The following is a 10,992-nucleotide window of genomic DNA, read 5'->3' as shown; positions in this document are numbered from 1 at the left end:
AGGTGACACATGCTGGGGTAGGACGCACATCTAGTCTATCAGCCGGCCCAAGGTGGAAACGAAGGAGGGAGGAGGAGCCATGGGGAAGCCAGGAGCCCGACCTACTGAGGTGGAGACATGGTGGTAAAGACCCAGACGGAGGGGAGTTGTGGGTCACTTTCGGCTCCTCCTGCCGTTGTCTCCTCCATCGTCCTTGGTGGTCCCCTCTGCCAGCTCTGCATCCTCCTCCTAAGCCCCCTTCCCCCCTCCTCTTTTGGACTTAATATTAAAGGGGTCATACTGTATGATGCAAGTATCTGTATGTATGTTTGTGCATGTATACAATTTCCCACAAAGCGATTTACACTGTCTAACAGAGAACACTGATCCAGAGCTGCCTAAAAGGCTTTGATCAATGTCCAGATATTACTTCTTCAAACGTCCACGTCACAATGTGAAATATTAGTATAATTCCTGCCCAAAGGCATATGCAAAGAAAGAAGGCCATGTTTCAATTAATTGAACTGTTGTCATCATGTCGCGGAGACACTGTGTGTTTGGATGGAAAACTGGTTTACTTGTAAAGCTGTTCCGGTGCAGTACGAGTTTCCTTGTGCACAGCGCATTTTGTAGAGGACAGCTTCCTGAACCTGGAAGCTGGAAGCTGTCGTCTCCAGCCACGTTCATATGCAAATTGCGTTAGATTATTTCGTCCATTAGATCGAAAGATCTGGAAAAGCCCATACCACCAATAGACCCTTCCCTCAAAGAAATCAGGACAGTGGTTGACAGTGGACAAAAGAGATGGATTAAAATACCAGGTTTTGTGATCTGATCGACCAAAATGCATTTTAATTGCAGGTGTAAACAGGGCCTAAGTTGTTTGGCCAATCACAACGCACTGGCCTGGGTCAATCAGGTCAATGGACCTTTTTCACAGACTGTGATGACGCGTTTTAATGGTCATCAGCATTGTAAATCCTGCCAAGTTTTTTTATATATATATCTTTTTAAATGTATGTACATTTATAATACTATACTTGGTATTATATTACCTTTGCATCAAATTACAAAAAACGATTTTGTTAGAATGCTGTTTCTAATACAGCGGCTGTGAGTGACGGTAAAGTTGACATCTTTCTCTCCTCTGCTTTGTGAAAAGTTCTGAAAACACTATTGGGGAGTTTTTCTGTTGCTATTTGAGCAAATGGGAGCACACAAATATATAGCCTATAGCAGGGATAGGCAACTCCGGTCCTGGAGGGCCACTGTCCTGCAGAGTTTAGCTTCAGCCCTGATAAAAACTCACCTGCCTGTATCTATCTAGTAATCCTGAAAACACTGATTGCCTTGTTCAGGTGTGTTTAATTAGGGTTGGAGCTAGTCGATGTAACGATAATGTACTACATATAGGCTAGTCTCTCATTAATCGCTATAGAAGTTTACCCAACTATAAGGACTTCCGCTTCTGAGAAACCCAGAAATGTGAAAAGGGTCTATCAGAGCTCTCTGAACTTTTCGGAAGAAGGGGCAAAGTAAAAATGATATGTAGTTATAAAATTAGATACGCTACATTCAACTGCTCAATATAAACAATATATGTGTCAGATTACGATCGCTGCCGAATTAACGCGCAGGCTGCAGTCCTAAATGCAAGCAAGCAGGATGCCTGCAACTCATCAGTCTTATGAGCCATTTTAAGGTGTAAAACAATAGGGATAGTTCTTAATTCATCGCTGATTTATTTGTGGTTCTAGTGTCAATTGGTGGTGTTTTAAATGAACACATGGGTATAGCTCATTCAGGTTTATGTGTATTATGATGATACTTAAAGGGGTCATGAACTGAGAAATTAAATTTTCCTTGAGCTTTTTACATATAACAGGTCATCATACAATAAGAATATCCTGTAAGTTAAAAAAATTGCAAACTTCCTTGTTATTCCAAAAACAACTTTTATTGTTACCAAGCACAGCGAACGACTCGTTCATGAACGTGCCTCTTTATGACCGAATAAAGTAGTGAAAGACCGCCTCTGCAGAAGAAAATCAATGCCTACTTCATCGTCGCAAGTTTGGCCCCGCCCACTGGCTTGTTGAGACTGAGATGATGAGAGGAGATACAGGATGGACCACAAATAACTTCCAAAAGATCCTAATACTAGGAATGTGGTTATTTTATTTATTTTGAACAATGTGAATGTCTCAGTTGAGCATTATTTATTTGTATTCGGTTCATTTCACTGTGGTTTCTTTGGTAAAACAGTCGCAATTTTGGTACTGGCTTTGCAAACAGACTTTACTATATGGACTCGACAATGCCACAACATGTAAGTAACTGTTAATTGTAATGCCTGGTCTGTGAACAGTGATTTCTGATAGTGATATGTAACAATAGCCTACATGTTCAGTCAGATGATCTTTGTAAATCAAACCAGTGAGTGACTTAACGGTCTACTTCACATTGTTACTCTTAGTAGGATGAAAATAATCTGTTATTTAAACGAAAGCATCCGTTATTGTGCAGAAATCGAGTTGCAATGACGAGATCACATTCATGCTCTGAACATGTCTGTGATTGGCTCCAATGCTCATCACTGCAACCTTTCTAAATATACCGATCTTTATACCGAATATAATGCCATAGATCTAAATATAATACTATATAATCAATACTTTACACGATTAGTAAACCTTGAGAGCTGTAATAGTAAAAGCGTGCTAAAAATTTGAGAGAGTTCCACATGTAATACTATTTTATATACAAAGATGTCAGCCAATCACAGCAGTGGGTGTTTACACTGAAGTCTCACAGCAGACACGCCCCTAAAATCAGAGTAGGAATAATGCCTTTAATTTCTAAATTATGAATTTTTTTTATGTAAAAATCATACTAACATTATAAATGCACCACAGGAAACATTATAAAACAATAAAACAATGCAGTTCATGACCCCTTTTGGGGAAATTGTTAAAACATGTAATGTACTGCTTTTATATCCATAGGGCCATTACAGACATGGATGATGTCATTAATCCACCCTGGAAAGTTATGTTCCATTTAGGACACCACCACCCATAGTGTTTTTATCTTAAGGGGTAATAAAAAAAATGACAATAATGTAAACCATGAGCCATAACCTCCAAAAACATGGAGGTGACTCTTTATGACTCATAAAGACATAATTTCATTCACCAAGATGCTCTTTAAGTCAACCTGATAGTGATTTAAAAGTTTCTGATATCATTACCTTTCACCAAAGAAAAACAGACAAGCCAGTTTCTTTAAGTACAGTGCAGTATACAGTGAGTACTATGTAAGCATGCATTATTTATGTAGTATACTGTACACCCTCTGACCTAGTTTTCTAGTTAAAATATATATGAGCATATCCATTTTTGTATCTGCACTCACTCAACATCTAATAATTCTTTTTTGAAAATAAAATCTAGAAAATTATATTAATTATGTAAGGCCCGCTATATTGGTCCAAATGCCGGTTCGCCAATACATGGGGAAGGTATCACGTATTCTGTACTCACTCATGCAAAGTATTGGTTGGTTAAATTTGTAATACATTGATCATATGTATTTACTCGTTACTTCATCTGACTCCATAAATTAAAGGTTTTAATAACATCTGTGCCTCACTAAAAGTGAGCGAATGTATGACTATTCCTTTTAACCATTAAAGGTGGGGTATGTGATTTGCAAAAAGGCCGGCAGATTTTGAAAATACACAACTCAAATGGTCCTACCTTCTTTCCTTTGACTCCACCCATTCAAAGAACATGGACCTGGATGGGGGAGGGGGGGGATGGTACGACCGTTTGATTGACGCACTTACTGTCCAATGATTCTAGGTGGTCTTGGAAATGATTGGCTGGAGTTTTTCGAGTCCTGCCCGTTCCACAGATGATTAAATTGCTTAATTTTTATTTCAGTGCTTCTAACTCAAGTGGGTTAAGTGGGTAAGTGGGTTAGGAATAGGATTTTAAGTTATTTTGAAAAAATGGCCAAAAAAGAGAATTACATACCCCACCTTTAAATGAACAATGTCAAAATCAGTTAGAATAATCACATGTAACAATTTAATATTTCAGATATCAGAGATCAATTCCACAATCAATTCAAATATCTAGAACATGGTTATACATTGGTTACACCAAATAATCTTACCCAGCTTGTAGCCTACCTGAGATAGAGAGAGAGAAAGGGAAAGAGAGAGAGAGAGAGAGAGAGAGAGAGAGAAAGAGAGAGAGAGAGAGAGAGAGAGAGAGAGAGAGAGAGAGAGAGAGAGAGACCACCTATTCCATTCACGTCCAGCAAAGAAGAGCCCAGAGAGAGGGCGAACACCTTCTTTTATCCTGTTTGACCAGGTGACATGGGGGATGGGGGCGACCACCCTCAAATGCAGGTGACATGGGGGATGGGGGAGACCACCCTCAAATGGCTCTGAACCAGTTTTCTCTAAACTTCTATAAACCTTATTACCTTTTATTTTATCTATCTGGATATGAGATATCTGTACCACTCACTTTGAGACATTTCAAATGACACCAAAAACATAACAGTCAATGATAAACATTCACATTAAACCATGTTCTTGTGTGAGTTCCTAGTTGTTTTCCGAGAGGAAGTGAGGCCGCATGGGGGAGGTCCATAGACCGGGCCTCGACCAGTATTTTCAGTCTTACAATTATAACAATTATTAACTATAATAATTATTTTAACATTTTCTCCCATTAATATGCAGAGACAACAAAAACTAATTGACACGTAGGTTGATTTCCCAAAAAAGTATAAACACTGGCTTTGTGGCGCTATCAAACACTGCTATTTGCCAAATCCATGTTTTTCCAAATAAAAGGAAGACAGAGTTTGGGAAAAGTGTTTGAAAACAGTCATCCTAATGGCAAATCCAAATGGTGGCGCTAGTGGCACTGAAATTACACTGTTCTCTTACGAGAGTACTCTCGTGTTGCGTAAGTTTAGCTTACGCTACGGGAAAAACTCCTTTTCTCGAGAATACTGAAGCAAGAAAATTATCATTAATTTTCCAAAATGTAAAACGCATTTGCTGCAGCAGGCAGACATAGGCGAGACAGCTCGCACGCCCATTGGCTGCTCTGCAGCAACTGCTGCAACCTATCAGTGCGTCTTGGCATGACTCCAGTGCCAATGGGAAGACTTCCCGTGCTGCGTCATGACCCGCCAAAATGGGTGTGGCCTAAGCCTATAAATACCATCGCCCAGGTTGCACAACGATTTCGTCTCCTTCAGCGAGTGACTTCACTTCGCTGGATCTCTGAGAGAAGAAGCTGCGGTTGAGGACGCCGGCTGGACTTTCGCTGCCTTCACTCGCCGTACCTGCTGCGCTATCCGGCGCTTATATCCTTTACTGCTCCGTGTGTGTTTGCCACTGCGACACACATGTTTTTCCTCTCTAAAAGAGCAAAGGCATTTTTAAATGCCACCTATGTTCTGTGGCTCGTGCAGAGCCGTCCTCAGCGACGGGGACCACCACGTGCTGTGCGCTTCCTGCCTGGGAAAGGAACACGCGGACCACGCACTCGCTGATGGCGGCTGCCAGGAATGCGAGTCATTGCCTCTCTCGACCCTGCGGGCTCGACAGGCTTTGTTCGCCATCAAGTCCGCTTCTCCCATGCATTCTGTTGGGCTGCGCCATAAGAAGCGGCGCTCTCAAAGGCCACCAGAACCTTCGGTGAAGGAGAACTCGCCGGCGGCGTCCCCGCGAGCCTCCTTCTCGGAGTCCCCCGTCTCCTTCCTTGACGGCCAGCGCCCCGCGGCAGTTGAGGGGATGGAGCGGGATGTCGTGGAGGACGACAGCTGCTCTCTCTTGGCGTCCGGGAGCGAAGAATGGTCGGGCTCTATCCCTGACCAAGCCCCATCGACACAGGAGTCCAGCGCGAGGGCTTCCGTCGACGCTGAGCTTCTCCGCCTTCTCACGAAGGCCGTCGAGGACCTCGGCCTTGACTGGACCACGCCCCAGGAGCCCGCGCCCAACAGGTTGGATGGCTGCTTCCTCACAGAACGCCGCTCTGCACCTGTTTCGAGGCCCACTCCCTTCCTCCCCGAGCTGCACGATGAGCTCTCCAGGTCGTGGGGAGCCCCGTACTCGGCCAGGCTGAGGTCCTGCGCAAAAGACAGGGGATATCTTTCTGTTCCTCCGGTAGAGGAAGCAGTAGCAACGCACTTGTGTCCGCCCTCTGCTGGATGGCGGGCCAAGTCGACTCTACCTACTAAAGCCTGCCGGACCACTTCAGCCTTGATCGGCCGCGCCTACGCTGCCGCCGGTCAAGCTGCATCTGCACTGCACACCATGGCTGTTCTGCAGATTCACCAGGCCAACCTCCTCCGTTCTCTGGACGAGGCTGGACCAACGAAGGAGTGTGTGACGGACTTAAGGAGCGCGACGGACTTGGTTCTCAGAGCTACTAAAGCCACCGCCCAGGCCATCGGCAGCAACATGGCCTCCCTCACCGTCACAGAGCGTCACCTGTGGTTAACGCTGTCCGACGTGTCTGAGTCCGACCGTGCCACCTTTCTGGACGCTCCCGTTTCTCCGGCCGGTCTCTTCGGTGCCTCGGTGAAGGGCTTCGCGGAGCGATTCTCGGAGGTGCAGAAAACGTCTCAAGCTATGAGACACTTTTTGCCGCGGTGCTCCAGCTCTGCAGTAGGCCGCGCTAAGAACCAGCCGCCCGCTCGAAGAACAGCGCCCCCAACGCCTCCTCCACCCACCCCGCAACAGCGCCAGGCCCGGGATGCACGCCAGCGCTCGCACTCTACGAGCCGCCGCCTGCCCGGGGACCCAGGCCCAGGCTCGCGCCTAGCTTCGAGCCTCCTAAATCTTCCTAGCCCCCTTGGAAAGCGCCGATGGTGAAGTCCCGCTGCGGCCGGACCGCCATCAAAATCAGCGCGAACCGCTCTCTCAGTCCCCTCAACAGAGGCGATTCAAAGAGTGTATTCAGCAGCCAACGAGCCAGTTCTTCAACTCGCTCGCCTGCACACAAACGCCGTTTTTACGGCGACCCACATAAATCTCAAAAAGAGCATTATGTCTGGTCATATTCCGGCTCAGGCCGAAGGTGTTTTGAATGTAGGAAAGGTGCCCAGTGCCCACCCTGCACATAAACACTACCCTCTCTGTGCGTCACACTCATCCAGGGTCGAAAACAATTAAGCTGGCTCAGGCTGCTCAACCGCTGTGTAGGAAAAGTGCCCACTACCCAGTGTTCACCCCTACACACAAGCACTACCCACGCAGTGTCTCACACCACCACAGGGTCCATATCAGTCAAACCGGCTCACGCCTTTCATGTTTTAAGTGTAGGAAATGTGCCCGCTGTACAGCACTCACCCCTGCCCATGAAAACGAATGTATCTGCGTTACGCACACACACACATAATGCCTCAGCGTGTGAACCCAGCTCGAGCTGGCAGTGTTTCAAGTGCAGATCACGTGTCTGCCTCTCAGCGCACACACTTTGTGAAAAGCTCTCCGTGCCTCGTGCCGCGAGCCCACACAGCTGTGTCTGTAATACAACATCTTCCCGTCTTTATGACCGGCGTGCCAGTTACAGAGGCACCGCACGAAGTACTGTCTGCCCCATTCGAAATGAACATGGTGAACGAACTGGGCTGGGTCGACATAGCCCATATACCAGCGACCAGACCCCAGATTTCATTCTAGCCCTGTCAATTCACGCGAAAGCATGGGAATTGATCCCAGGGGTTTCAAATTGGGTGCTAAAGACAGTGAAACAGGGCTACTCGCTACAATTCGCTCGCAGACCGCCACGCTTCACAGCCCGGGTCGAAACCTCGGTAAATCAGGAAGTAGCACACCTACTTCGCACCGAGATAGCGAATTTGCTGAAAAAAGGGGCAGTGGAAAACGTCCCCTTGGCCGAGAGCGAGTCGGGGTTTTACAGCCATTACTTCTTAGTACCAAAGAAGGACGGCGGGCTCCGCCCTATACTAGATCTCAGACGTTTGAACAAAGCGCTGATGATACGCTCGTTCAAAATGATCACAACCAGACAAATCCTCACTCGAATTCGACCGGGGGACTGGTTTATATCAGTGGATCTGAAAGACGCCTATTTTCAGATCCAAATAGCAGCCCGTCACAGGCCATTCTTGAGATTCGCCTTCGAGGGCCAGGCTTATCAGTACACCGTCCTTCCGTTCGGCCTGTCTTTAGCACCTCGTACATTTACGAAGTGCATGGACGCGGCGCTCGCGCCCCTCAGACGACGGGGCGTGAGAGTCCTGAACTATCTGGACAAATGGCTAATTTTAGCCCAGTCAAAGGAGGAACTGGTGTTACACAAAGCATTACTGCTGGCCCATCTGGGTCTCAGAGTCAACTGGGCCAAGAGTATTCTATCCCCCAGCCAGGAAATATCCTTTCTGGGGATAGAGTTGGACTCCAGGTCTATGGTGGCGCGCCTGATGCGAGAACGCGCGGCAGCGATCCAGCGCTTTGCAGCGACATTCACTGTATAGGGAAGAATCTTCCCCTCAGAGTGTTTCAGAGGATGATGGGTCTCATGGCCTCAGCCTCGACGGTGCTGCGACTGGGTCTGCTACACATGCGCCCCTTTCAGCTGTGGCTGAAACGGCGTGTACCAGCGCGAGCGTGGACGTCAGGTTTGTTTCGTCTCACGGTGAATCAGACATGCGCAGCAGCTCTGAAACCGTGGATGAGAACCGGCTGGTACCAGACCGGCGTGAACCTGGGCGCCGCCTCACAAATCAAAGTAGTCTCGACATATGCTTCCAACACAGGTTGGGGCGCCCTTTACGAAGGCAGACCTTCCATGGGCTTGTGGTCAGACGCAGAGAAGAGTCTACACATAAACTGTCTAGAGATGAAAGCGGTCGAAAACGCCCTTCAGTTCTTCCTCCCCGTGTTAAGGAACCACCACGTTCTGGTCAGAACAGACAACACGTCAGTGGTGTCCTATATAAATCGCCAGGGCGGCCTCAAGTCCCGGAACCTTCTTGCAATAGACGCCTCCTCATATGGGGCCAGCACAACTTGCACTTGCTGAAAGCGGCTCATGTGCCGGGCGTCCTGAACGTGGGCCCAGATATGCTATCCAGGACCAAGCTCTCCCCAGGGGAGTGGTCTCTGCATCCCATGACGGTGCAAAATATCTGGGACATTTTCGGCAGAGCAGAGGTAGACCTGTTCGCGTCGCAAACCAACGCTCACTGCCCGATGTTCTTTTCAAAAGAAAGGGATGCGTTTCTCTATGCGTTTCCCCCGGTCGCCTTGTTACCACAGGTAATCAAGCGAATCAGGGAGAGCAAATGCTCGATACTCCTGATAGCCCCGCTATGGGAGAATCAAGTTTGGTTCCCAGAACTGATAGAACTGGGGAACACAGCTCCATGGCCGATTCCGCTGAGGAAGGACCTGTTGTCCCAGGCCCAGGGCGCAGTCTGGCACCCGTACCCCGAGCTGTGGGCCCTACACGTGTGGCGATCAACTATCATCATTTCACCTCCCAGAGGGAGTGCTGAACACGATCACACAGGCTAGAGCTCCGTCTACTAGACGGCTCTATGCATCTAAATGGTCAGTGTTCGCTGAATGGTGCTCAGCTCATGACTTAAACCCGCTAGAATGTGAGGTAACGGCGGTGCTCTCTTTCCTACAAGAGCTGTTGGATAGCGGGAGAACCCCATCCACGCTCAAGGTGTATGTGGCGGCTATAGCGGCTTTTACGAAGCCTGTGAATAGCCAGTCGCTGGGAAAGAATGACCTCGTGATCCGTTTCCTCAGGGGTGCTAGGAGGCTGAACCCTCCTCGGCCACCCTCGGTTCCAGCTTGGGACCTTTCCACGGTCCTAGAGGCCATGAAAGGTGGACCATTCGAACCATTACACGCGGTGGAGCTAAAGTACCTGTCCTTCAAAACCGCTTTTCTTCTGGCACTAGCCTCAGTAAAACGGGTGGGCGACCTGCACGCGCTCTCAGTGAGTGCTACGTGCCTGGAATTTGGGCCTAATGACTCTAAGGTCATCCTCAAACCAAGGCACGCACCTATCTCACATTACCGAGTCGTCCCTCCCCGTTCTGCCGCTTCGTGTTTATTCCACTTTTCATGAGCCCCGGGAATACTGCACTTGGGACATTAGTGTTGGAATTCTGCACGCACAGCGTTTTACATGGGGTTCCCATAGCGCAAGCTAAACTTACACAACACTAGAGTACTCTCGTAAGAGAACGACACTCGGTTACTAACGTAACCTCGGTTCTCTCTAGAGAGGGAATGAGTGTTGCGTAACATGCCGTGCTTGTGCTGCATTGTGGTTTCGCTTCTAGTCGACTGAAATCGTTGTGCAACCTGGGCGATGGGTATTTATAGGCTTAGGCCACACCCATTTTGGCGGGTCATGACGTAGCGCGGAAAGGCTTCCCATTGGCGCTGGAGTCATGCCAAGACGCACTGATAGGTTGCAGCAGTTGCTGCAGAGCAGCCAATGGGCGTGCGAGCTGTCTCGCCTATGTCTGCCTGCTGCAGCAAATGCGTTTTACATTTTGTAAAATTAAGGATAATTTTCTTGCTTCAGTATTCTCGAGAAAAGGAGTTTTTCCCGTAGCGTAAGCTAAACTTACGCAACACTCGTTCCCTCTCTAGAGAGAACCGAGGTTACGTTAGTAACCGAGTGTCGGTTTCATTCACAAAAAACAAGTAATGGTTCATAAAACCAATATTAATTGTTTTATAAAAAAAAAAAAAAAAAATCACATTCAAACATCTAACATGCTATAATGACAATGAGCTGCATTGTTTTTCTGTTCTAGTCATATTCCCTTTTAGAGCATTCCTTCAGCTGAACAGTTTTTTGTTTGTTCGTTTTGTTTTGCTGAGCTAATTCAAATGTCCTGCTGAAAACGTTCCCCAGACTCACGTGTTAGTTACAGTTGTGAGAAATTGCCTCTCACCTGAAATATTAATATTGCTGCTGTCAGAAC

This window comes from Rutilus rutilus (genome assembly GCF_951802725.1).
Source record: "Rutilus rutilus genome assembly, chromosome: 15".
Classification (NCBI taxonomy): domain Eukaryota; kingdom Metazoa; phylum Chordata; class Actinopteri; order Cypriniformes; family Leuciscidae; genus Rutilus; species Rutilus rutilus.
The sequence above is the reverse complement of the archived record's forward strand: the minus strand, read 5'-3'. Positions refer to the sequence as shown.